Raw genomic sequence first — 26377 nt, 5'->3', positions numbered from 1 at the left:
TGATATGCCGATATCTTTATTATAAATACGTACTTGTGGATTATCTTATGCGATAATGGGTGTCTGCATGTTCATTAATGCGCTGTAATTATGGCGCATTACCTTTAGTACCTGTAATGACAGGTACTAACTTAATGTGCTGTAATTGGCGCTATTGCGCATTAGCGCAGATGAATGCTTTTTTAGTGATGTTAATGTCCGTTAGACTAAGCCTACTATACATTAACGCATTAGCGTGGATTCAGTTTTAGAAAGATACATGCTATGTGATGGCATTAGTTTTGTTATGAACATTTCTTGCTTTGGAGAGAGCCATATGAACAGCAAAAGGGTTTGCTTTCTGTTTGGATTTCTGATGGGAGGCAGTTCAAGGCAGAGTTGCTCCCCAGGTTTCAAGCATTTGTATTTGGCTCTAATTCTTGAATATAGGAATTGTCTGCAAGTTTGTGTCCGCTTCTCTTCCAGGAATGATGTGCGTGTACAAATTAAAACATGAACCCTTAAAATATATCTGAACTTTGTCACTGTTTTTTTCCTCTACTAAGAAATCAGTCAGGTTCTGGGCATCTGCTATCATTTGATAGAGCAGAAAAAATTAGAGAATTGATCATGGCACACTAAAGTTGAGGATTATTTCTAGACTAGGCTGTGCCTGCTATTTAAAATGGATTATTGCCAGACTAGATTGTAAATAGTTCTATGTACAACAAAACAACATGATAAAACTATGAAGGTTAGTTTGAAATGACTTATGAAGTCTACAACATTAAAACAGATTTTCTGTACAAGAGAACTGGCTGCTGATGGTCACACGTAGATGTATCTATTCGCATCATTTCTATCTCTCTGGAATATGGATGAAAGCCAACTGGCTGGTCTTCACTGGCACCCTCTACAACCATCTGTGTTTCCAAAGCTGTGCAAACACACACCGTTTCCCCCCCCACCCCCACTAGAGAGAAACATATGCCCTCACATAGATTTGTCAGCATCATTCGCCTTTTTCTTGTTGCTACCTACTTAAGGCAACTGCTCAGCTGTATACTGATGTTTTTCAGCTGTGTGGCTGACCTCGTTCCTAGGTAATACTTTCAGCCTCTAGACTATGAGCATAACCAACGCTTCAATGCACTGATCTATCTGGTCTAAAGCCTGAGAGAGTAATAGAAGACTGACCTCCAGTGTTTGAGGTACCTATGTGGTCTATCAAAGCAACAGATGAGGTTGCAGAGGTGTTCACCTGCCTGATATTGAAGGAATCTTTGCTTCCATCCTAAAAAAGGATTTTAAGGAGAGTCACATTCCTTCATGTAATTTTCCTATTTGACATTTATTAGAGAGAAGAAAAGTAAGTAATTGATGTGGGGTGTTAGAAATCATAGATAAAGCTCTCCTCCCTTGCTTAAACAGCAGTGAGGGTTGAAGTCATGCCTCATTCTTCACTAGATGCCAGCAACAATTGTCTTCTATGCATTTATGTGAATCACCCTATTGAACAAGGCTCACAACATTGTGTAATTTCCATATGCAAACTGACCAACTGCAATGCAGAGTGAAAAAACACAGGGCAAGAGAACATAATTAGTTAAATTATTCATGCAGATACATGTCAACAGGTGTTATAAAGCAAAAAAGGGCATGTGGCAGCAACATGGCAGTGCTGTCACCAGAAGGGTTTTCCCTTAGAAGAGAGGATACTGGCAAAATTAGGCAGATTGTCCATTCTACCTCATTGTCACTTGGCACCTCTGATTTAGTTAAATGGGCCAAATTATTTGTCAGAAGGCAATGAGCCAGGAAAACAGGCTGCAAGAGGCCATGGTAACACTGGTGAAGATTAGATCTGATCAGTCAGGGTGAAAGTACATTTCTGATCCTTAACATGCTAACCTTTACACTTGCTGAAATGAGAAGCCACATCCGTGGTGAGAGAGCCCTCTGGATCATTTCAAACTGTCCTTCCTTAATTTCTGTAGCCAAGCAAATAGTCATCTTGACCATGTATAATGCTGCACAGTGGTATGAGTTTTAGGGAAGAGGAGACTAAAAAGGGGTTCATACACAGCTCCAGCCAGCTGTCTACTAAAGTGGTTTTTAATATGTGATCAGTGTGCCACCAGTGATGCATGGAGCCTTTCCTGCTGGGCTGCAGAATTAAATGCTTTAAGAGCTAGACAGTAAGGATTGGGAGAAGAGGTGATGGGTAGCATTAGAAAAGGTGGCAAAACATTGTTCTATTAATTAATTTGGTAGGATGAGGAAATGTGTACAGGCTTTTTAAACTCATATTGCAACTGACATATATATCTCTACAACTTAGGGTCTTAAGAGAACAGTATACGTTCACCTACAAAAGGAAGACTAGGCTTATGAAACAGAAAACAGAAAGACAGCTTTTAATGGCATAATTGCAAAATCTTTAGAATATCAACCATGTCAAACTACCATCAGTAAAATTTACCAGACACTGTAAAGTCCAGCCAGAAATGGAGAATAAGACACTAATCAAGCAAAAAAGAATTGGAACGGAAATCCATTTATCTGTTTCTTTTTCCTTTACCAGAATTTTGGTTTTTCAGTTTAAAAGTAGCAAATTATGGCCAGTAATCTAATTTGTCCTCTCACTTACAAATGTCTATTGCAATGTCTTCCCTGATGGTCTACATTTTATGGTACAGAAAGACACAGAGCTTCAGTGAAAATAGACTGGAAAAATATTATGCGTGATCCTAATGCCAGTAGATAGAAACATTTGTATTTTTTAATTCCAAGTATTGTTCTAATTTCAGGGTAATGGTAAATAATAGTTGGGATGGAGAAACTGCCCCTTCCATAGGAAAGCCTGAGATAAGAAACGTGCTGTCAGCATAATCCCTGTGGAGTTTCCTCTGAATTTTTCCACTTGGGAATTATTCCCAGGGGAAGAAGCATTTGCCATCTCCAGAAACCCAGCTCTTTGCTAAAGCCAGACCCATCTGTTCATGACCTTGGGTCTACCCCTTGCATTTCTGGAGATCCTCCATTCACTTCAGCTCTCAGTCAAAATGACTCCAGTGTTCTGTACAGGTGGCTGCTATAAAAGGGTATTTCTAAGGGTGTTTCCTATTGCAGAAAGGCCTGATGCAAAAGATGATGCAGTTTGTAATCCGTTAAATTTCTTACTGGGTTTGAGAGTAGGCAGTTAATTAAATATTAAATTACTGATCAGTGGGGCAGGAGGCAAGACTCACACCGCTAGTTAGTGCATTTTATAATACTTAAGGACAAATAGTACCCACTGAGTACGTCTACACAGGACATTTTATTGCACAGCAGGCTAATTTGCTGCGCAACAAAGCATCACCATCTATACACGCGCAGCAATTAGGGCACAGTAGGCTAATATACTGTGCTGCCAAATAGGCCCATCAGATACAAGTGGCATCTGGCAGTGCAGTAAATTACCTTGCTTAAACGCACATGTAGACAGTGATGTTGGGATTAGTTTACTAATATATTCAGTTGCATTAACTGCATATGCATTAAACTGTCTCTCACCTCATTCTCATTAATACATTAAGTGACTGTGGCATTGATGTCTACACAGTTCGATGGGTAAAAAACTGGCTGATGGGGCACACCCAGAGGAGCGGTGGATGGGTCGTACTCAAAGATGTGAGCAGTGGGGTCCCCCAGGGCTCAGTCCTCGGTCCTGCACTGTTTAACATCTTCATTAACGACTTGGACGAGGGGGTGGAAATCATGCTGTCCAAGTTTGCTGATGACACTAAGATGTGGGACGAGGTGGACACACTTGAAGGGAGAGAGAGGCTACAACTAGATTTAGACAGGCTACAAAAGTGGGCAGACGAGAATAGGATGGGGTTCAACGTAGATAAATGCAGGGTGCTGCACCTTGGGAGAAGGAATCCACAGCATACCTACAGGCTGGGGAGTTCCCCTCTTGAAAGCACAGAGGCGGAAAGGGACCTTGGAGTCATTATTGACTCCAAGATGAACATGAGCCGCCAATGCCAGACTGCAGCCAGGAAGGCCAGCTATACCTTGTCATGCACCCAAAGATGCATCTCAAGCCGGTCCAGAGAGTTGATACTTCCCCTCTATGCAACTTTGGTCAGGCCACAGTTGGAGTACTGCGTCCAGTACTGGGCGCCACACTTCAAAAGGGATGTGGCCAGTCTGGACAGGGTTCAGAGGAGGGCCACCTGCTTGGTGAGAGGGCAGCAGGACAGGCCCTATGAGGAGAGACTGAGGGACCTGAACCTGTTCAGCCTCGGCAAGAGGAGGCTGAGGGGGGACCTGGTGGCTGCCTACAAACTCATCAGGGGAGATCATCAGCAAATAGGAAGAGCCCTTTTCTTCCCAGCACCACCTGGGGTGACAAGGAACAATGGTAATAAGCTGATGGAGAACAGGTTTAGGTTAGAGATCAAGAAGCAATATTTTACAGTTAGGGTGGCCAAAATCTGGAACCAACTTCCTAGGGAAGTGGTCCTCACCCCTACCTTGGGTAAATTCAAAAAAAGGTTAGCTGATCACCTGTCTGGGGTCTTGTGAACCCAGCATTCATTCCTGCCTGTGGCAGGGGGTCAGGCTAGATGATCTGTTCAGGTCCGTCCTGACCCGAGGTACTATGAAACTATGAAACTGCACCCACTGTGTTTCACTAGCAATAAGTAGTGCAGCAAGTATATAGAATTGTAGTCTTTGCTGAACAGGCAAGATCCTTGCTGAACAAGCATAGAGGCCAGTAGCTTGGTTTCAGCTTGCATTTTTAAGTCCCTAGTATCTCACCAAACATCCTGGAACTAGACCTCTTTTCTGGGTTGTATACATTAAACAATTCAGCAAAACAACAGTAATTCCTATGGGGTCTTTGTCATTCTGAGTACACAGAAGATTTCTTCCAAGTATAGTCATTTGCAGCCATTCCATGACTGTTGAACATGGGTCAGGATATAGTCAGACTCAGCAGACCCAGTAATTAAATATTAAGTTAGCTAACTACTTTCAAACCTAGTAAAAAAATTAATAGATGGCAAACTGCATAATCTTTTGCACCAGGTCTCTCTGCAGTAGCATGGTGACACTACCACATAGGATATGTTCTTCAGTCTGCACACTACATTGTGAAGGAGTTATGGGATATGTGCATTTCCAGTACCTTAAATAAAGACATCCCTTGCATTCAGTGCCACTTACCTCTTCTTCAGTGTGAGGGATGCTACAGTGTTAGTTTGAACTGATACCTTGGAAATAGTTTAACTACTGAGCAAATCAGATATCAAGTACTTAATAGCCACCCCTGCTTGACTATCTCTTTAGAACATAAAGGGCTGATTTTACTGTAATCATCCCTTACAGAGAGTAGAGGCTAAGGATTCAAACCTGTCTTTCTTTTGCCATCTCTGTCTGCCTTCACTATCTTGGAACCAACAAGCATACCTAGAGGAGGGTGAAAGGGGCATCAGCCCAAAGCACTGACTTAGGAGGGAAACCAAAATTGTCCCCCAACCCCATGGAGTCTGTGCCCCTACAGTACTGCTCTTGCAGCAGCAGTTGGTGCATAGACATGGTGCTTCTGGGGAGGACAGAACACATGGCAGTAGCAAGGGAAAAATCCTGTCCCCCTACTCTCACAACCTGCCCACCCTGTTCTGGACAGTCACTGGCCAGCTACACAGTCAATAGGAAAGCAGTACTTCCCGCCTCCCCCCCCCAACTTACGTTGTTTCCCTGCAGGTAAGCCCAGCTCCAACTTCAAAAAACTCAAAACGTTTCAAAACTTTTTAAATGTTTCAACTGGCCCTAAGGGGTGAAACTAATTTTGCACAGCCCTAAGGGTTACCATAGGTCTGGGTTTTCTCAGACATGTCCTCTTTTTGAGCCCTCTGATCTTGTTTAGGCAGGTTTTTAAAATCTGCCCAAATGTCTGGGATTTTGCTTTGCTTTGCTGATGGGAGCAGGGGGAGGAAAAGTGGAGGCAATAGAGACCACAGACTATCTGCCTACAGCAACAGAGGTGCGCGCAGACCCCTGTGGTACTCCCTGCTGCCTCCCAACACCCTCCCCCTGCTCTCACCCCCAGAGCAAAGCGAAATGCCAGACATTTGGTCAGGGCAGGGGGGTGGCGGCTGGGGCTGTGACAGGGTGGGGTGATTGCCTGCCCCTCCAGTGAGGGAGAGGGGTGGGGGGGCAGTGGGGAACTCTGTGGCTGGGCTGGCAGCACAGGGGCCAGTGCCTGGGGGGGAAGAGAGGGGATGGGAGCTGTGACCAGGCTTCCCAGGGTCGGGGTGTGCCACAAACCTCCCCTTCTCTTCCCTCCAGCCCATGCTGGGGCTGGATGCACTCCACCACCATCTGCATGAAATCAGAGCCACCACGCTCTGGCCCAGTCAGGACTGGGACAGCTGGGGCCCCTCCAGCAGGGATGGGGTGGGGCAGGGGCTGCAGGTTGGGAGTGAGGGGCACTGGCAAGGCTGAGGTCAATGGGTTGGGAGTGAGGGGCAGCAGCAGGGAAGGGGGGTGTGACTTGGCAGTGAGGGGCAACAGAATAGGTAGGGGCAGGTCACCAGCCCACCCCCATCATATCCCCCCCCCCCCCCCCCGGTGACACGTGTCCTCATTTTTGGACCTGGAAATATGGTAACCCTACTGGTGGGTATGTTATTGAAAAAGATGGATACAGAATTTCTTTATAACATATATGTTTGCCACCTTAAAACTGCTGCTACCTCCTATCATGCAGTGTGTGGTTTGGTGTTTGAATATACATCAGAATCAGATCTATGAACATTTCACCCACCAATTTCACCATCTTGGCTGCCCCACCTCCCCAGTGATAAAACTTCCTTTAAGCTGTTCTAGTAGCCCAATGTATATTTCCTTAGGAAAGTTGAACATTTTTAAAAATCTGACCTGGACCCACTTTTCTCAGTCTGTGCTGTGTGGGTGCACTGCAACATCTGCAATGACTGTATTTTAAATTAGTCTTCAATTCTAACCTTTTTATTATTAGTATTAAGGATTTTGTGACTTCAGGACACTTTATAGAAGGTAGAAGATTTGTTTACTACAGAACAAACAGGAAGGGTCATGGAGAGAAAAAAAAACTGTAGTTCATGTGCTTTATATAGGAAAAAATGCAAGATTCCTGCAATTCATTAAAATCTTTTTTCTATGACTAAAATGGATCCAGCCCACTTATGCACCTGAATGGAATGTGGAGCAGCAGCAGAAACATATAGTTTGCATTGTACAACGTTTGTTTGGCTAAAAAACACTGCACAAAAAGCCACCCCCTCCCCCCCCCAAAAAAAACCCCAAACCCAACAGAAGTGTTTTTCACTAAAACAGCTCTTCTAGACTTTAAGTGTTGGGTATTAATTTTTAAACAATTGATTACATTTTTGCAAACCAACTCTCTTCAAATCCTATATTTTGCAGAAGAAAACATGCTAATATTGGTGGATACCCAAGTACTTCCATGTTCTTAGCTGTTTTAATGCAGTTTGGCATCTCTTCTTATAATGGAAACTATATAAATAGTGCATATTTATCTCCAAGTATACTGACTATACCATTTTAAAGTAAATGCACACATGCACATTAATTCATATATGTTCCACACTTCTTTACAAAATAAATACTGTCTTATACCTTATTAAGCTACTCTGTTAATAAAAGCTTCTCTGTTCTGGGCAGTGATATAGTCATCTTGTTTGGGAAATGCCAATTATTTTCCATGATAACCTATTGTAGGGTCAAGTCCCAAGCATCTGAGATTTATTTAAATGTCTATATCAAATACTGATGTGAACAGATGTGAAAAGAGAACACTGTTATGCATCTCTGATGTCCTGATATATTGTGCTGCCTTCCCAATAGGAACATTATTTCCATTTTGTTACTGAAGGGTCTTTGCTCATATTTACTGCTATGATGCAGGCATATTTTGGCTATTAAAAGGAATGCCAATAATAAATTACAGACATGTAAGTGTCACAGTGAAATCACATCAAGAAGGGGACTACTTGGGAAAGAGCTATGTGACAGTTACCTAACACTTTTAAAATTTTGAATGAAAAGAACCCCACTTTTGTGTTACAAGTGAAAATAGTCCTGCCATTATTAACAGTTTGTAGGAGGTGATTAATCATAGCTATAAATAATATATTAAATTTACCTTACTTAATGCCAGCTAGATTTGAGAATTAATGCCAAGGGTACAAAGCAAACATTTCACGCACCCTAACTCAGGCTCCTACCACTACTTTTTGAGTTAAAGAACCTGTTTAAATTATAGCTGTTGTCTGCAAGGATCAGTACTTCAGTCCTGGTTCAGCAAAGCACTTATAAATTCAGCTTTCATCATGATAAGTACTTTGCTAAAAGATTACAGAGAGGTTTTCCTTGCTTATGAAAATTTGAGTTACCTCTTACTCAAACACACACACATCCCCCCCCAAATTCATTCAAAACATTCTGTGATAATTATTGTACTGAATAATCTCAGTGGATATTGAGGATGCTCAGCATCTTGCAAAACTGGGACCAAGGTCATACAAACAGTCTGTGAAAAATGTGACCTGACTAGAAGTGCTGAGTTGCTGAAAGAACTACTTTAAAAGTAGCTGAAGCTAAAGGAACAGAATGAAAACATTAAAATGATAGGGATGTACTTTTGAAAGCAAATTCAAATCAGAAGAAAATGGAGAACATAAAACTAATGCGTTTTAAAATGAAATTTTCTAATCAGCATTCAGATATCTATTACATAGAAATTTAATAAAGTTTATGCCATGCCAGTGCTATATAAATCTAGAGCAGAAGACAGATTTAATCCCATTAAATATTTGTCATGGATTTAATACTGCAGATAATATAATAAACAGTATTGGCCCTGGCATTATTACCAAGTACTACTGCCAATGGCTGCAAAGAGAATTTTGCCTGAGAAAGAACTAAATGACGGCACATTTCTTCCCCCCCCCCCCCCATAGTTACATGTTAGAGATACCACTGTTTCTCAGCTATTTTATCTGTTAACCTTAAGCATGGTTTTGTTTCCTTATTATAGTGATTTCAGCACAAGTGCTGTAATGGTAATATTGCTAAAATCTTCTTTGCAACAGAAATATGCAATTGAACTTACTGATTCTGTATGTTTTTTCCTATTCAAGAGCAGACTATCATCAGACTCCACCTATTTACATGGTTGCTGCCAGGACCAATTTCCTTTCTTTGCTCACAACCATGTACTGATATCTGTAATCAGTGTCAGTAAGAATACCTAATCTATTACTATAAAGCCTGGCTTTCAGACTGCTTGCCCACTTTATTTTCCCTTACTGTTTTGTTTTCAACCAGTCATAAAATATAAAAATCTGGAAAGTTTGGATGGTTGCAAGTGAGGGAAAGTTTTTCTTTTTCAACATAGGACTCTGTCTAGAACTTTTAAAAATCAGCTGCACACAAGGCAAGGCTAACAAGCCACTCTAGTTAGAAACAAGAAGAAAGCTTTCTAAGGGGACTTTTTTTCCTATTTCAAAAGCAATTATCACTTTATTGAAACACAAAAACTAGATGTTTGTTTCTTAACAATACACCTACATGTTACTCATGCTTGGAAGTCATGATCTTCTGTGTCATCATAACCATTGCCAAGGTAACCAAAATGATGAAGATTCAAATGTTTTCTTGTTGAAAATACATGAATATGCCCTTACAAGTAGAATTCATTAATTCTTCAGTATTTCTTGTTTTTGGGGGAAAGGGGGTTTGTGGGGTTTTTTTGGGGGGCGGGGGTTGTTTTGTTTAAGAAGTGTGTCTGTCAGCAGAAAGAACTGGACAATTTGTGAGCAAACTTTGCAAATAAAACTATGAATACCTCAGGTGATCATTTTGTGCACACTGCATAGATTGCAATCATCAGTCAAGGAATTCTTACAAGTAATATATTTCTAGCACTCAAGATCATGTCACATATAGTGAAAAAGGGCTACATTTGGGGAATAAACTTATTTACGATTAATATGTGGTCTGAATATTTGGGAAAATATTTTTTCCACCTATGCATAACTAAATAAATTTTTACAGCTTTTACTGTATTGTAACTTCTAGCCAGATGACCTTTTTCTTTGTAACAATGGGAGGAAGTTAAAAAATCCTGTAATCACAATCTAAGTGTTTTGGATACCCATGTCAGGTTCCAAATGAAGATAAATTATATCCAGATTGTCAAAGCACATATTTTCCTTTCGCAGACTATCAGCATCCCATGAAATGTTGAAAGCACTCTTATTTGTTAAAACATAGATAACAGACAAATAAGTTGATTTTATGTTCTTAGGCCAGCTTTTTGAGGAGGCAAAGTAAAATAAATACCATAAGACTCAGCAGGATTAGGAATTCACTGTAGAAATGCTATGCAGTGAAACCCATGGTGCATGTTTTCTTATGGAGATGATAACATACGTCTCCTCCCTGGATCTTTGGGGACAGAGTTAATTATTTGTGAAGGAAGGATGGCTTGATTGGTTAAAGCACTGGCCTAGGACTCCTGGGGCCTCTGTTTAGTTCCCCACTCTACTATCTGCTTCCTGTAGGACAGGAAAATCAGGAAAAATGAAGATAATACTTCCTCCTTGTTGTGAGATGTCCTAATAGGATGGTGGAAAGCTACTCATTCCTAGACAGAGGCCTTTTCTAAGGATTTTCCTGATTTTTCTGTGCCTGCAGCAGGATCTCCATATTTCACCATGGCAGGGAGGATGTCAAGTCACGTATAGGTAAGCTATAGCATATACTAAAATAATGTCAGAAATTAGCAAAGTGAGGAATGGAGGAAAAAGAATGGTAATCAGAACTGAACTATTTTAAGATCTGATTTTTTCCTCATGCTCTGGTGAATTAAATGCTATACACCAGGGGTTGTCAGCCAGGGGCACACATACCCCTGGGGATACTTGGACCGATCCTAGGGGGCATGAATGCTGTGTGCCCCCGGAGCCTGGGAGGGCACAGTGAGTTCCTGCAGGTGGCCACGGTGCTGTTGGTGGGAGGGGGGGCACAAGCACTGACTAGTGGTCGGCAACTACCCACAGGCACTGCCAGCAGCTTTGGCAGCTGCCAGCGACAATTGTGGACCACCCATAGATGCTGTCGGCAGTGTTGGCAGCAAGGGGGGAGGTGGTGAGTGGCAATTGCCTGCAGGCACCGCTGGCAGTGCCTTTTTGCAGGGGGTGCACCACCAAACTCAGGGAGTGCACGTGCACCCCCTATGCGTCAATGCTGGGGGGTACGTGTAGGCAGGTGGGGATGGAGTGCCACTGTCTCTCGGGAGCAGGGCCAGAGGTGGCTGAGGGCAGTGGCACCGCTCGGTGTGGCAGGGAAACTCACACATGGTGGCTGCCACCACCACACACCAGCCTGGTGAGCTTCCCTGCCCTGCAGTGGTGCACCACTGCTTTCACCCCAGCCCAGTGAGCTTCCCTGCCCTGTCCCTGTTCCTGTTCCTGAGAGGCAGTGGCACTCTGTTCCCGCTCCGCATCCAGCCATGCATTTCCCCCCAGACCCGGCATCTGGCCGCCAGAGGTACTTAGACTAAAAAAAAAAAGGTTGAAAACCCCTGCTATATGCCATTAGACTTGCCAATTTTCTGTTGGCCCAGTATATAGCATTCATTCCTAGTATCACTAGTTTGCAAGATACTTACACAAACGTCTATTTCAAGACAGAATATAGCAAGTCGTGAATTTCATACCAGTGACATTTGCACTCCCTGGCTATAATTTATTTTCAATAAAAATGTGATTTGCTCCTTTGTCAAGTAGGACACCCAAGTCATAGATGGATTTTCCAAAGCCTGCTCCTGGCGTGAAAAAATAATAAAGAAATATTATCATAATTGCAATATAATACAGTGTTCTCAGCATAACATTGGAGCCTGCCACAGTCATTACATTTAAGTTTCTTGCAGCCCTCTTTCTGAGCACAAAGAAGGCAAGCAAGCATGGGGTATTGAGAATTACATTTTTTATGCGGTTGAAAGAGAACAGATTGCATTCAGCTGCACAGACTCTTTATTGTAACTTCTCTCTCATGCTTTTAATGAGCTCTATCTATAAGAACTAATAGAACATTTTTAGTGGGGTTATATACACTCACACATGCCTACCATGCAAACATTTACTGCCTTCCATCTTCTTAGATGCATACACATTTGTCAAGATTAGGATGGAAAATATACATATTCCAAAGCACAGAACCCCGTATTTTCAAAAAGACATGAATGTAGTTGCTTGAAAAATTTTAGGGTGCATTAGTGTACCTAAAGCTAGCACAATATTTACATGCACAAATGATTAATACGATATCTGAGGTTACTCGTGGTATGAGGCATATGATTCCAGTGGTATTAGTCCAAAAATATCATCCACAATTTCAGTAACAGGCTTTAATTTAGGATTATATTTTAAAAAAATTAAAGGAAATTTGGATTCTTCTCTCCCTCCACTAATAATCTTGTACTTGGACATGTTTGCCCCCCACATGATCTTACCCTCTCCTTTGGAAAAAATTGTGGCCCTGCTGAAATCATCTGGAGTTTTGCCACTGAGTTCTATACAATCCTGATATGTCATGTTATATTTCTGGACGACTTATTCCTGGTTATCATCTGCTAAGATGATACCAATTGAATGCAAAATTCTTAAAATAACTTAAAGACAATCGCTCCTTTTATGTAGACAGGGTTTATCCCATTCATGTCTTCAAATGTGTGTACCAGAATGTGAAAGTACAATCTAATTTTTTGGCACAGATGTCAAAGCAATGCCAGAGGGGTCTTGTGCATTCCCCCAATGAGAGAAACAAATGGCTCTCTGGCTAATTATGACTCAGCAATACTGTGCTCATTTTAATACATTCAATCAGGCTAAAAAAGTTCTATAGCTAGCTTAAATATATTTAAAAGGCCTCTTGTTAATCACATACACTTACTATATCTGAGAAAACAGGTATTTTTTTTCTTATTAAAGCACTACATGCATAATAAAATAATCATGATTTGAAGAAAATGAGATCACCTCTGGTTCATGTGAAAATGGAAGCAATGTCACTCAATTTTGACTTCAAACTAAGAAGAGAGGCCAGATTAAATAGAAACAAGCTCTTCATTTGAAAAGGTTAAGTAAGGTATTGTATCCAGCAAAGGAATAAAGGTAGGTGAAACATTGTCTCCCCTCACCAAGGGATACAGTTTGACCAGGGAGCTTGGCTTACTGAGAAGAAGGAGAGCATGAGGCAGTTGGACTATAACTCCCATGAAGCTCTGCAGCAGCATTTCAGAACTAAAATATTTTTGCATTTGATTTATATTCCTCACTGAAAATGTCATTTTCATTGACATTTACTGTGAAGAATATATTCCTCAATTTTCTGTCCAGACTCTCCTATTTCCAGCTCTGCTACTGGCTTGCAGTGCGACCTTTGGCAAGGTATTATACACCTCAGAATCTCAGTTTCCCAAACTATAAAATTCTGAGCCATAGACCCATGGTGGATATAAAGATTAATTAACATTTGCTGAGGGCTGTAGAGTGCTTTGAGTCAATATGTCCTTCTATCCCACCTTTCAAATGTTACCCTCAAAAAGCTAGGACTCTTACGAAAGAAAGATTTTGATGACAGATGCTAAACACAGGACAAGTATTATTAAGGACAAAAATATTCACAAGTTAGCAAACACGACGAGAAAATTGGAAAAGCAAGCAAAAGGGAAATGCCTTTCTGTTCCAAGTAAATTGCATTTGAGAGCTATCCCTCATATAAAAAATTCCCTTATAAAAATCAAACTCTGAAAAATATGGACTTGTTATGCACAGCATTTAAAAGGAAGCCATTGCCTGCTTATTGCTTAAAGTGTACTATTGGGTGCACTGTGTAATGGTTTTTTGTGACAAGAACAACTTCACTTTTGTTAGCATAGAGCAGTGGGAGGTTCAGGATAGGACAGACTTGCATTGTTGGTTTAAAATTATAACTCTCCATTGTAGTCAAGAGACAGGAAAACAATTTAAGCCTAGAGATAAAAATGACATTCTGTCTTCTAAGGAATGCTTTGTGTCTAAGGCGTTAGAAAAGAAAGAAAAAAGGAGGGCAAAAGTATAGCCAAGGCAATGAAAATAAATATTACAAATACAAATTATACCAAAAAGTGGCAAAATTATTAATAGTCCAGCTGAATGATGACAGAGCTCAAGGTAGTTTTCTTTTTAGATTGTAGAAATTTGTCCTTTATGAAGGGATGGAAACAAAGCTTACCAACCACACGGAGATGAAAAGTCAGTGATGAATCCAGACCCAAAGCTTGGAGATCTTAAAGGCAGGGGTGGGCAATTATTTTGGATGGAGGGCTGCTAACCGAATTTTGGCAAGCTGTCAAGGGCCACGTGGGTAGCCCTGCCCCTTCACAGGTGCCTCGCCCCTGTCACCATCTTGGGGCTGGAAGTCCTGCCCCTAACGTCTGACCTTTGCCACCAGAAGTCCCTCCCCTTGCCCCTGGAAGTACTCCTTTGGGGAAGAGGGTTTGCCATCTTAGAATGGAAGAATAAACAAACCATACACTAAAAATCAAATGCCCATAATAATATATTTTAATTTAATTAAAAATATATATTTGTCCTGATGTGCCTGTTTGTGTTGTATATGTAGAAGTGATTGTATAATAGTTCAAAATGCAGTCTTACTCTTGTATAGTGTGTGGGGTGTGCAAGGGTGTTGTAGAATCATAGGGCTGGAAGGGACCCTGAAAGATCATCAGGTCAAGCCCCCTGCATGAGCAGGAAAGACATCTGGGGTCAGGTGACCCCAGCCAGGTGAACATCCAGTCTTCTGTTGAAGACCTCTAGGGTAGATGATTGCACCACCCCTGGGGGAAGCTTGTTCCATAATCTGGACACCCTAGTTGTGAAGAAATTTTTCCTAAGTTTCAGGCTGAAACTATCTTCAAGTAATTTGTGGCTGTTGTTTCTAGTTTTCCCCCAGGTTGCCCTGGTGAACAGTTGTTCATGAAGCCCCCAGTGTACACCTCTGATATAGCGGTAAGCCACAATCAGGTCCCCACTTAGTCTTCTTTTCTTTAGGCTGAAGAATCCAAGATCCCTCAGCCTCTCCTTGTATGGCTTGGCATGCAAGTCTCTGATCATATCAAGTCCCTTCTCTGGACCCTCTTAAGCTTTAGTACATCTTTGATGAAGTGCAGGACCTAGAACTGGATGCAATACTCCAGCAGCAGCTGCACCAGTGTTGAGTAAAGCGGGAGAATCACTTTTTGGTTTTACTGGAGATGCATTGATTGATGCATTCCAGAGTTTTATTGGCCCTAGTTGTTACTGTGTCACATTGCCAGCTCATATTCATGCTGAGGTCTATTGTTACCCCCAGATCCCTTTCATTTGTAGAGCTGGTCAGGTTAGTGATACCCAGCCTGTAGGTGTGCTGGGTGTTCTTCCTTCCCCAGAAGTAGCACTTTGCATTTCTCTACATTGAGCCTCATCCGGTTTCATGCTGCCCAACATGCCAGCCTGTCTAGGTCTGCTTGTATCTGGAGCCTATTTGCGGGTGTGTCCATGCAACTCCATACCTTGGCATCATCTGCAAACTTGGCCGATGGGCTTTTCACCCCTTCATCCAGGTCGTTGATGAAGATGTTGAACAGCACTGGGCCAAGTACTGACCCTTGGGGTATGCTGCTGCCCACGTCTCACCAGGATGACACCGATCCATTCATTTGGACTCTCTGCATCCTACCCCCAACCAGTTTTACATCCACTTGATGGTCTCGCAGTTGAGCCCAATATCTTCCAGGTTTTCCAATCAGTACCTCGTGGGATACCAGGTCAAAGGCTTTCTGGAAGTACAGGTATATGATGTCAACCGCTTTTCTCTCATCCAGGTGATGAGTCACCTACCTGATCGTAGAAAGAAATGAGGTTGGTCAGACAGGACCTGCCCGCAATGAAGCTATGCTGGCTGTCATTCAGTATCATGCCTTCTGCAAGTTTGTCACATACAGCCTCTTTGATGAATGTTTCCAGGATTTTCCCTGGAATAGAAATTAAGCTAATTGGCCTGTAGTTTCTCGGGTCCTCATGCTTCCCCTTCTTGAAGATGGGCACAACATTGGCGCTCTTCCAGTCCTCTGGGATTTCTCCAGAGGCCAATGACTTTTGAAAGACCCTTGCCAGGGCGTCTGCGATTACTTTGGCCAACTCTTGCAGTACTCTTGGGTGGAGTTCATCCAGTCCTGCTGATTTATTCATGTCTAATTTCTTTAATTGATCATACACCTGTGTTGTGGGGGGTATGGAGGGTTTGTGGGGATGTGTGTGTTTGTGTACGGTATTTGTGGGGTTTGTGAGGGGGGGTGTGGCTGTGGGGTTTGCAGGAAGGTTTTGAGGGTATGGTGGGGTGTGCATGGGAGCCCCCCCATGCACACTCCCCGCCCCCCGAGCCGGTCTGCCCCCACCCCACAACAGTCCAGAGTCCAAGCATCCTGTGGCACCTCCTCACCACCGCCAGCAGCACGCAGTCCCAGCGTGCCTCAAGTCTACTCTGCACTGCCTGGCTGTGGCGTGTCCTGCCACCCCTGGGCATGCAGCAGTAGCAGTGGGATGAGCGTGTGCAGCTGTGACCCTGCATACCCTGTGCTGGCTCTGGGCTCAGCCATTGGGGTTGAGCAGCAGCAGCAGCTGAGCAGAAACTGGTGCTCAGCATGGAGGAAAGTGGCCTCTCCCCCTTGCCACCACCAGGCAGTTTTTGCTGCGGCAGCCCAGAGCCCATGCCACACCAGCATGCCTTGTGGCTCATTCACCACCACCTCTGGGCTACCCAGCATGGTGGCAGTGATGGTGTGGAGTAGCCGCAGGGCAGCTCACAAGCAGCAAAGGAGCTGCACTGCAGCCTAGCATGGCACAGGCTCTGGGAGGTCTCAGCAAAATCTGCCTAGCAGTGGAGAGGTGCAGGAATCACTTTCCTCCATGCCAAGCAGCAGTTTGTGCACAGCTGCTGCTGCTCAACCCTGACAGGCAAGCTTGGAGCCAGCACAGGGCCCAGGCTCATCTGCAGCATGAAACAAACTACTGCCCAGCGCAGGTAAAAAGCAGTCCCTCCCCCTCTTGCTGCCGGCACTTCCTGGTGCAGCAGCTCTGAGCCCCTGCAGGGCTGCCCTGTGTCTGCTCTGCACTGCTAATGCTGCCCTATGGGGCAGCCTGCAGGCAGCAGTGATGTGGTAGAGACACAGGATAGCCCCACGTGGGTTCCTAGCAGCTGCACCAGGAAGCACCAGCCATGGGGAGGGGGAGGGACCATTTTTCCCCCACACTAAGCAGCAGTTTGCCCTGCGCTGCCACTGTTTAACCCAGACGGAAGAGCATGGAGCATGCAGGGTTGGGGCTGCATACTCCGATCTCCACCTGTACCGTGGGCCTAGAGTGGGGGGGATGGGGACTGGGAGCGAGAGGGTGCATGGGAGCCAGCGGCAGCTAGACAGGAGTGTAAGGCCTGCACCAGAAGGGCCCTATGGAACCAGGGCAGCTTCCCAATCTCCCTGCTGGCTCAGCTTGGCCTGGCTCCATAGACCCCTGCCAGCCTGTGCCTCCCACTCCTGCTGCCCTGCCCTGGGCCCCACCGGTACTGGCCCTGGGACACAGGTGCAGCCTTGCATTTCTGCCTGGCTGTTGCTGCACTCCTATGTGCCTGCTTATTGCCACTCTCCCCCACCCACCTCCTCTTCCCCACTTTCCTGCCCACTCATTGGCCACTCTACACCACATAGCTCCTGACTGCATGGCCAGACACTGGATTCAGCAGCAGCCAACCTGGCCCTGAGGACTGGGGTGATCGCTGCAGTACTCCCCTGTCCTCCCCCTCCCCCCCTTACCTGAATTTCCCACTCTGGCACAGGGAGGCTTGAACAGCCCCATAGTCCCAGGCCAGAAGCTCTGCTAGGCAGAGGCTTCTGGCTGGGTAGGGCCAGATGGGCCTTGTTGTTGCATCATCCTGCCCTGGCTTCCCTTGGGTCCTACTGCTCCTGGCTCCTGTCATCTTTGACAGGCAGCCAGGGGCAGATTAATATTACATTTTCTAAATTTTTTTAGGGGCCCCATGGACTGGATAGAGTGGCCTGGCAGGCCGGATCCAGCCCATGGGCTGTGTTTTGCCTGCCCCTGTCTTAAGGGCATCCATGCAGAATCCCTTTTGGAGCAGCTCTAATTAAAGCACCCCCCACCCACCCCATAACACATGTATAGATCCTTGTTCCCATTCCATATAACCTGCCTTTCTGGGGTCCCCAAGACAATTCTTCACAATGTTTTATGTTCATCTTTTTTATTCTATGCACTTGAATTTGCATGCTTGTCTGGGCTCATGCCTGCTGCCTTTCATTGACTTCTTTGCTGATCATGCAGGGGATCTCTAGCTGTAGTTGAAGGAAGCTGGCTTTGTGTAAAGTCCTGAGGAGACAGAGTAGAGATGTGCTTACTCCATTTTCCTTCCTTCCCTGCCTGTTTAGGAAGCTACATTCACCAACAGGGGACTCATCTACACATGTAAATGCTCTGAGGTAGATTTACTCTAGAGCAGAGGAAATTTACCCTAGGAAGACATCTACATATGCAGGGATGTGGGAGCAGATTTGCTTCTTATGGCAAAGATTATGCTGAGGAGTAAATAAAATGGGTGAGTATCTCTCACATTACCCTGGTCAAGAGGAATTTTGTGGTGCATTTTTTCACTTTCCATGGCTCCATCTACAATTGAAGGACATACTTTACTTTGTCAAGAGGATATGGATTCACATTAAAATTGGCTGTATTCCTTCCTGTCTAACTATTCTGTCTCCCAAGAGTTTTGGCCTGCAGAACTCTTTACTAGATTCTCATTTCACTGCTTATATCCAAGTACAAGCACAACCTGTAGCTGTTGTTACAGGTTGTGCTTGTGCTTAGATACAAGTGACAAAGTAGTATGGGTAATGACAACAGCAATTTAGCCATGACATGTATACTTACTCAGTACAAACAGCGCTATTTCCCAGTTGTTGTTTCTATTGCTATAGTGCCTAGGCTCTTTTGTCACAAAGAGCCTAGGCACTAGACACACACCCATTATGCAAGGTACTGTCTGAGCAGTACAGTATGACAGTGCTTTCCCCAAACTCTTGGATAAAGTAGCTCAAATCAAAGCCAGTGCTTCCCCACCTTCAGCGAAGAACAATTGGTTAAGAGAAGATGAAAATTCTCATAATTATGCCAAACTCATCCCTGCTGAATGAAACAGCAACAGTCACCAAGGGTTCCCTGCTCCAGTCAGGAGGTTATCCTTCCTGACCGCATCCCCACATTGGCGGCCCATGTTCATTTTGGAATCAATAGTGATTCCAAGATCCTTTTCTGCTTCTGTGCTGACAAGAAGGGAGGTCCTCAGCCTGTAGGTATGCTGCTGGTTCTTCCTCCCCAGGTGCAACACCTTGCACTTATCTGTATTGAAACCCATCCTATTGTCATCTGCCCACCTCTGTAACCTGTCCAGATCTAGTTGTAGCCTGTCTCTCTCTTCTAGTGTGCTCACTTCTCCCCACATCTTAGCGTCATCTGCGAATTTGAACAAGGTGCTTTTCACCCCCTCATCCAAGTCTCTGATGAAGATGTTGAACAGTGCGGGCCCAAGGACTGAGCCCTGGGGAACCCCACTGCCCACATCCCTGCAGGTCGAAAATGACCCATCCACCACCACTCTCTGGGTGTGGCCCTCCAGCCAATTTGCAACCTATCTGACTGTGTAATTATGTAAATAATGGAATAAGGAGTGGGGGAAGCAGAGTGATTCCCAAAGAGGGGCAGGGAGGGATGGAACACAGGCAGGGTTATGCAAATGATGGAATGAGAGGCAGGGAAAGGAGTGGGAGGGTGGGATTATGCAAATGAAGAATCTGGGTTATGGAAGTGAGGCAGAGTTATGCAAAGTGACAGGGAATGGAATGAAGCGGGGGGGGGGGGTGAACTGCTTCTCCCCCCTATCCCCCTGTTTCCCACCCTTTACCCTCTGCCTCCCCTCCCCCCCAATGCTCCAAGACTATAGGGCTTCCTGCATGCTTTTCTCCTTGCTGGTAAGTTTATTTGTCTTTTTTCGCAGCAAGCCCACCAAAAGCATGAAGCTTGTTGCTTAGGGATGGCCTGAAACCATAGCATAATTACCCTGATAAAGCCTGTGGAAGTCATTAATCCACAATTAACATGTGGATTAATGGCTTAGTTTTGGGCCATGAGGCAATCTGTGGGGACAGGAGGGACTGTTGGGACATCTCAGCCAGAGGTGTGTGTGTGGGGAGGGGCACCACACCCAGCCTGCAAATATGGTGGCTGGCCATGTGATCTGCCTGTGAAAATCAGCCAGCTGCCTCTGACTTTTGTAGACCCCTGCTTATAATCATCTGTGATGTCTTCTTAATATCTGTTATGCTTTTATAAGTTTATCTATAAATATTCTCAGTACAAAGAAGTATTTTACCCATCTGTGCCTCAATTTTAATGCCTGTAAAACTGAGACAATGATACCAACCTCTTTAATAAATGCTTTGAGAGCTGCTGATGAAAAGTACTATGCAGGAAATAGGTGTTTCTAGGTTTCCATCACTAAATGTTTATAGGTTGTGTACTTTATGCACAAGGCAAACATATTTTGATCTTTACATTTAACAATGAATTGCAATAAAACAAGGGAAAGAGGAGGTTGTTCTGGGCCTATTTTATTCTCGATTGCTTAATTTCTCTAGTTTTCATTTAATACAATATACAAGTTCAGATGAGTACTTTTATCCACTCCTAGACTAACTTCTCTGGATCCTTTTTAAGATTAAGTAGTAACTTCTCAGGCTCAAGGTTAGTTCATCATGTCCATAACCAACAAGTTTGTACCATCTTGTATATATGACCTACTGCTAGCAGTTGTATTGTTATGTTATACAGATTCCTGACTGTTTGTGGTTCAAGCAAACTACACACAGTTTCATTCAATAATTTTGGAGGAATTTACTTTCAGTTAAATTTGCTGCAAAGCAATGCAGTAGCCAACTAAAACATACTTAACTTTTTAAAAAACAAACAAAAAAATGTCAAAGGAAACAGTTCATGGCATCAAATCTAATTTGATATATACAGTAGGGTTGTAACAGTGCAAGAAGTGAACATTTTATGGATCACAGTGTTATACAAACAGTCCTCATAACTATTACACAAAGTACAAAGGGATGTGGCAAGATTTCTCACTCAGACCTGAATCAAGAAATATGTTAAGTCTTCACAAAACAGTAGAAATAAATTTTAATCTCTCAAAGTTGGATCACTATACTATTACTATGCACTGACAAAGTAAAGAGAATAATAAATGCTCACAGCATTTCCAGAGCATGGTCAGAGTAAGTCCACAACCCTCTATTTTTTTCTAAAGCTTTGATATGTAGTAATGGTGGTAACTGTTACTAATCATACATGCTATTATTAGATCATAGAATCATAGAAGTAGGGTCAGAAGGGACCTTGTAGATCTTCAAGTCCAACCCCCTGCCTGGGCAGGAGGGAAACTGGGCTCAAGTGATCCCAGCCAGGTAGGCATTGAGCCGCTTCTTAAAGACCCCCAGGGTAGGAGCCAGCACCACTTCCCTTGGAAGTTGGTTCCAGATCCTAGCCACCCTAACTGTGAAGTAGTTCCTACAGATGTCTAATCTAAACCTACTCTCCAACAACTTGTGGCCGTTATTCCTTGTTATCCCCGGGGGGTGCTAGGGGAAACAAGGTCTCCCCCAAACCCTTCTGGTCCCCTCTAGTGAGTTTATAGGCGGTCACCAGGTCCTCCCTCAGCCTTCTCTTGTGAAGGCTGAACAGGTTCAGGTCCCATAGCTTCTCATTGTTGGGTCTGCCCTGCTGTCCCCGGATCATGCGGGTGGCCCTCCTCTGGACCCTCTCAATGTTGTCCACATCCCTCTTGAAGTGGGGTGCCCAGAACTGGACACAGTACTCCAGCTGTGGCCTGACCAGTGTCGCATAGGAGGGGGAGGATCACCTCCTTGGCCCTACTTGAGATGCACCTGTGGATACACGATAGGGTCTGGTTAACCCTGCCGATCGTGACCTCGCATTGGTCGGCCCATGTTCATCTTGGAGTCAATGATGACTCCAAGATCCCTTTCTGCCTCCGTGCCCTTAAGAAGGGAGTTTCCCATCTTATAAGTGTGTTGCCAGTTACTACTGCCCAAGTGCAGCACCCTGCACTTGTCAGTATTGAAACGCATCCTGTTTTTGTTAGCCCACCCTTGCAACCTATCCAGGTCTTGCTGCAGTCTCTCCCTCCCTACTAGCGTGCCCACCTCACCCCAAATTTTGGTATCGTCAGCAAATTTGAGCAGTTTGCTTTTCACCCCATCGTCCAAATCGCTGATAAAGAAATTGAACAGTGCAGGCCCAAGGACCGAGCCCTGGGGGACTCCGCTGCCCACTTCCCCCCCAGGTCGAACATGACCCATCCACCACCACCCTCTGAGTGCAACCCTTCAGCCAATTAGCAATCCATCTGACCATGTAGGCATCGATGCCACAGTCACCTAGTTTTTTTAATAAGGATGGGGTGGTCGACAGTGCCAAAGGCCTTGCTGAAGTCCAGAAAGACTACATCCACAGTGACACCTGCATCCAATGCTTTTGTGACCTGATCGTAAAAGGCAATCAGGTTGGTCTGACATGACCTGCCCCTAATGAAACTGTGCTAGTTGCCCCTGAGCATCATCCCCGATGCTGGCCCATCACAGATGTGCTCCTTGATGATCTTCAGATGATCAACAGCCAGTTTTCACCATTACTATCTGAAGTGTCTATCACTAACAACCCAAACCCAAATCTTGATCCATCTAAACACTATATTACTTAAGGGGACTATGCCACAGCGATACCATGGAAGATGGTAAGAAACAGAAATGAAAGTGACCTGGGCAGGATGATGGTGTCCCTCTGAAGGGCGGGAAAATAGATTGGAGGTTTAAAATAAAAAGGGAAAGGTCTTCAGTTCTTGTACTATTCACCTTGGGATTTAAAAGTCTGAGGTAGCAGGATACTGTTAACTTAATTTCTCTCTTACCATTCTTGATCCTTCTTTATACAAAAAATTAAACACAATTCAGTTCAATAAAGTATTTTCTGGGTGATTCTGTGTACAAGCAAATCTCCCTTACAGTGCTGTTTTTCCACATTAGAAAGTGGAAAGTTCTCCACTCACTTTTAATATTTTATTTTCTGCACTTAGCTACATACTACAATTTAAGTTATTTAATATTCTCAATTTCCTATATGGCAATGGCAACTAAGAGAATATATACTCATATATCACAGGGACAATAGACTCCTAAAGATATTCTATTCAAAATGTAAAAGGTATCTTGCTTCTGGGTTATTGTAGTCTGCTATAGATATGTTGATTAATAGCTAAAGGAGCATGGGAAGTTTACAGAAATGTTCCATTTCCTAGTTCTGTTCTTAAGAAATGTGGCATAGTTTGTAGAGCAAAAGACAGGTTTCATTGTCATGGGTCTATATGTTAAAATAAAATTTGGATTAGATCTATGGAGGGATGTAATCCCACAGTGCAGAAGAACATCTAGGTCTTAGATTTACATACTATCAGAAAGGGGAAAAAGGTAAATCAGCAGTCTCCAGCTACATTCTCTTTAGCTTAGCAGTCTGCAGGCTCTTTAAAACATTAGAAGACAGGTCAACTTTTGTGTATCTGGAGTACAGATGTGGAGTACAGTACATTGTGGCCTCTAGTGCAAGTCCTGCTTGCTCCCAATCCTTAGCAGACCCCTGTGCAGTGATGCCTCTGAACTACTACAGGCTTAGGAGCATTGCTTCAGATGTGCCCAACATGGAGTCAGGCAGAATTAGACACTTAAATCTAGGAGCATGATTCTCAAAACTCTTTCCTAGTCCCAGAGGAAGTTGTTCCTTAATTCTCACCAGTAGGGGCCCCTGGGCACCCAAAATTCAGCTTCTGCATTAACTAAGAAGCATCAGTCTTGGTAGTGCTCAACAGCTTGGCAGCTCTTCACCCCAAGACCTGTCCAGACAGACAGATTAGGCCTGTGCCTGAGCAACCTAGCAGGAAAGACCTGAACCTAGGTCTCCCTAGATGAAAGCCATTACCAAGCTACACTTTCTCCCTGGCCCAGTTCTCTGCTGCAGGGTCACAGGTTCACAAGAGGGATGGTGAATATCCTATGGCCTGGTGGTTAGGAGTGATCCCTCAGAAGACATGAGTGAGAAGGGGTTTAGACATGCCTACTCCAGCAGAAGTGCAGGGCTGTGCACCCTAGTGGAAGTTAGTACATCCATAGCTATGTTTAGACAAATGGCTGCTATTGGCCTTTTCTACTGGTTAGCATAGCAATCCTCCGATCAGCACATTGGCTGCTGTGAATCCCCATTCTGAAGCACCTAATTCTCCTGAGATATATTATAGGGAGTCTGGGCACTAACTCAGGGCTATTGATTCTCCTTTGAGGGCCAGGTGCCTAAAAGCCTGGCACTGCAGTACTCAGCATCACAATGCTTAAGTTCCTTTGTGTATCCTTTCTTCATTGTAAAACTATTTAGCAATTCCCCAGGATATGACATCACCACTGCTAGCCTGGGCACCTGTTAGACCAGGCACAGATCTTCTAACATCTGCACAATCTAGATTTGAACAGTTATGACAGAGGCCGAAAAATCTGCTTTATCCTTTCTGCCATCACTAGCACTGGTGGACCTGCTATGCAAGTGCTAGTTTAAAAGTAAGAACGCTTCTAAAACTTCTCAGTACAGCCACCTAGGGAAGCAAGTGTCAGAACTCTGAAAAATTATGGTAGGGATTTAAATCCCAAGCATTTAGTGCCTGCCCTGCTTGACAGAACCTCTTCATAGGGGCCCACTACTACCCAACAGTGTGTCATTGGTGTATCCAAATATGAACCAACGCCATAGCATGAAGAACGTTGGGAGCACTGAACTGATGAAAACTCAAACTGTACCTTTCAAGGAAGTTATAGAAGGAATATTCCGTTTTGCTCACCGTATGTTCCTCTTTATTGCTTTCCTACACCTCATTTCATGTTCTAAACCAGGGATGGCCACCCTGCAACACAGGTCACCGAAGTGGCACAGGCAGCCTCTGTGTGGCATGCAGCAGATTGGGGAAGGATCAGGCAATCACAACAGTGATAGGGCAGGGAGCAAGAGAGAGAGGAGGGGCAGGAGAAGGAGATCAAAGTGGCACTCGTGAGAAAGCTAATTTGTGGCATACCTGCCAAAAAAAGTTGGCCCTCACTTTTCGAAGCTACAGTGCAGCATTGCTGTGCACTGCTACAAATCAGCAGCATTACACATTTGATCACACTCTTTCCTCAATTGGAAACATCATAAAGAGACAATGATTTTCACAACATGGAATGCTCACACCTTGATGAACAACCAAGACAATGAATGTAAGGAAAGAAGATCTGCCATCATTTCCAGGGAACTAAAGAGCTTCAATGATGATGCCTCGCAGAGTGAGACAAGATGACTGGATGAGGGTCAGCTGAGGGAAGAAGGTGGAGGCTATACTTTCTTCTGGAAGAGGAAACCAGCTCAGGACAGACATGTTCAGTGTCAGCTTCGCCATCAAGAATAAGTTGATTCAAGAATAAATTTGCCATCAAGAATAAGTTCAGTCAACTTATAGACCAGTTTATGGGTATTAAGAAACATTTTATGACCCTCCATCTTAAGTTCAGCAAACAACCTGCTGTCATCCATTCATATGCCCTGACACCTGATGCTGATGATGTCAAAGAACAATTCTACTTTAACCTCAACCATGTACTGACTAACACCTGCAAGGAGGACAAGACAATTCTGCTTGGTGACTTCAACATCAGAGTCAGACATGACCTGGAATTCTGGAATGGCACCATTGGGTAGGAAGGAGTAAGGAAAGCCAACTCCATCAGCCTCCTTCTCCTGAGCAAATGCATGTAGCAGCCTTGTCAACTTGAACACCATCTTCAGACAAAATGATGAATACAAAGCCACCTGGAAATATTCTTGCTCTAAGCACCAGTACCTCCTCAACTATGTTACTATTAGAGCCCCTAATTGAATGCATGTCCAGAACATGGAAGCCATGTGAGGAACTGAGGACTACTAGATAGATCACCATCTTGTCATATCCTCTGTGAACATACAGGTTGCTCCAAAACACTGAAACCAGCTAAAAGCAACGTTAAGGATGCTCAACACCAAATCTC

General features: G+C 43.9%; 2 long non-coding RNA genes across 2 annotated transcripts in view; one reads left to right on the top strand and one right to left on the bottom strand.

Moving 5' to 3' along the window:
- Positions 1-26377, bottom strand: part of LOC132244507 (uncharacterized) — a 78237-nt gene that overhangs the window by 8581 nt on the left and 43279 nt on the right. The gene's annotated exons all lie outside the window — the stretch shown is intronic.
- Positions 10678-26377, top strand: part of LOC109285088 (uncharacterized) — a 56005-nt gene continuing 40305 nt past the window's right edge. Inside the window, exon 1 of the long non-coding RNA XR_009456027.1 lies at positions 10678-10790. This is a non-coding gene — a long non-coding RNA (uncharacterized LOC109285088). The remainder of the gene's footprint in view (positions 10791-26377) is intronic.

Source organism: Alligator mississippiensis, chromosome 12 (assembly GCF_030867095.1).
Source record: "Alligator mississippiensis isolate rAllMis1 chromosome 12, rAllMis1, whole genome shotgun sequence".
In the NCBI taxonomy this organism is placed as follows: domain Eukaryota; kingdom Metazoa; phylum Chordata; order Crocodylia; family Alligatoridae; genus Alligator; species Alligator mississippiensis.
This window is presented reverse-complemented; position numbering and strand designations above follow the sequence as displayed.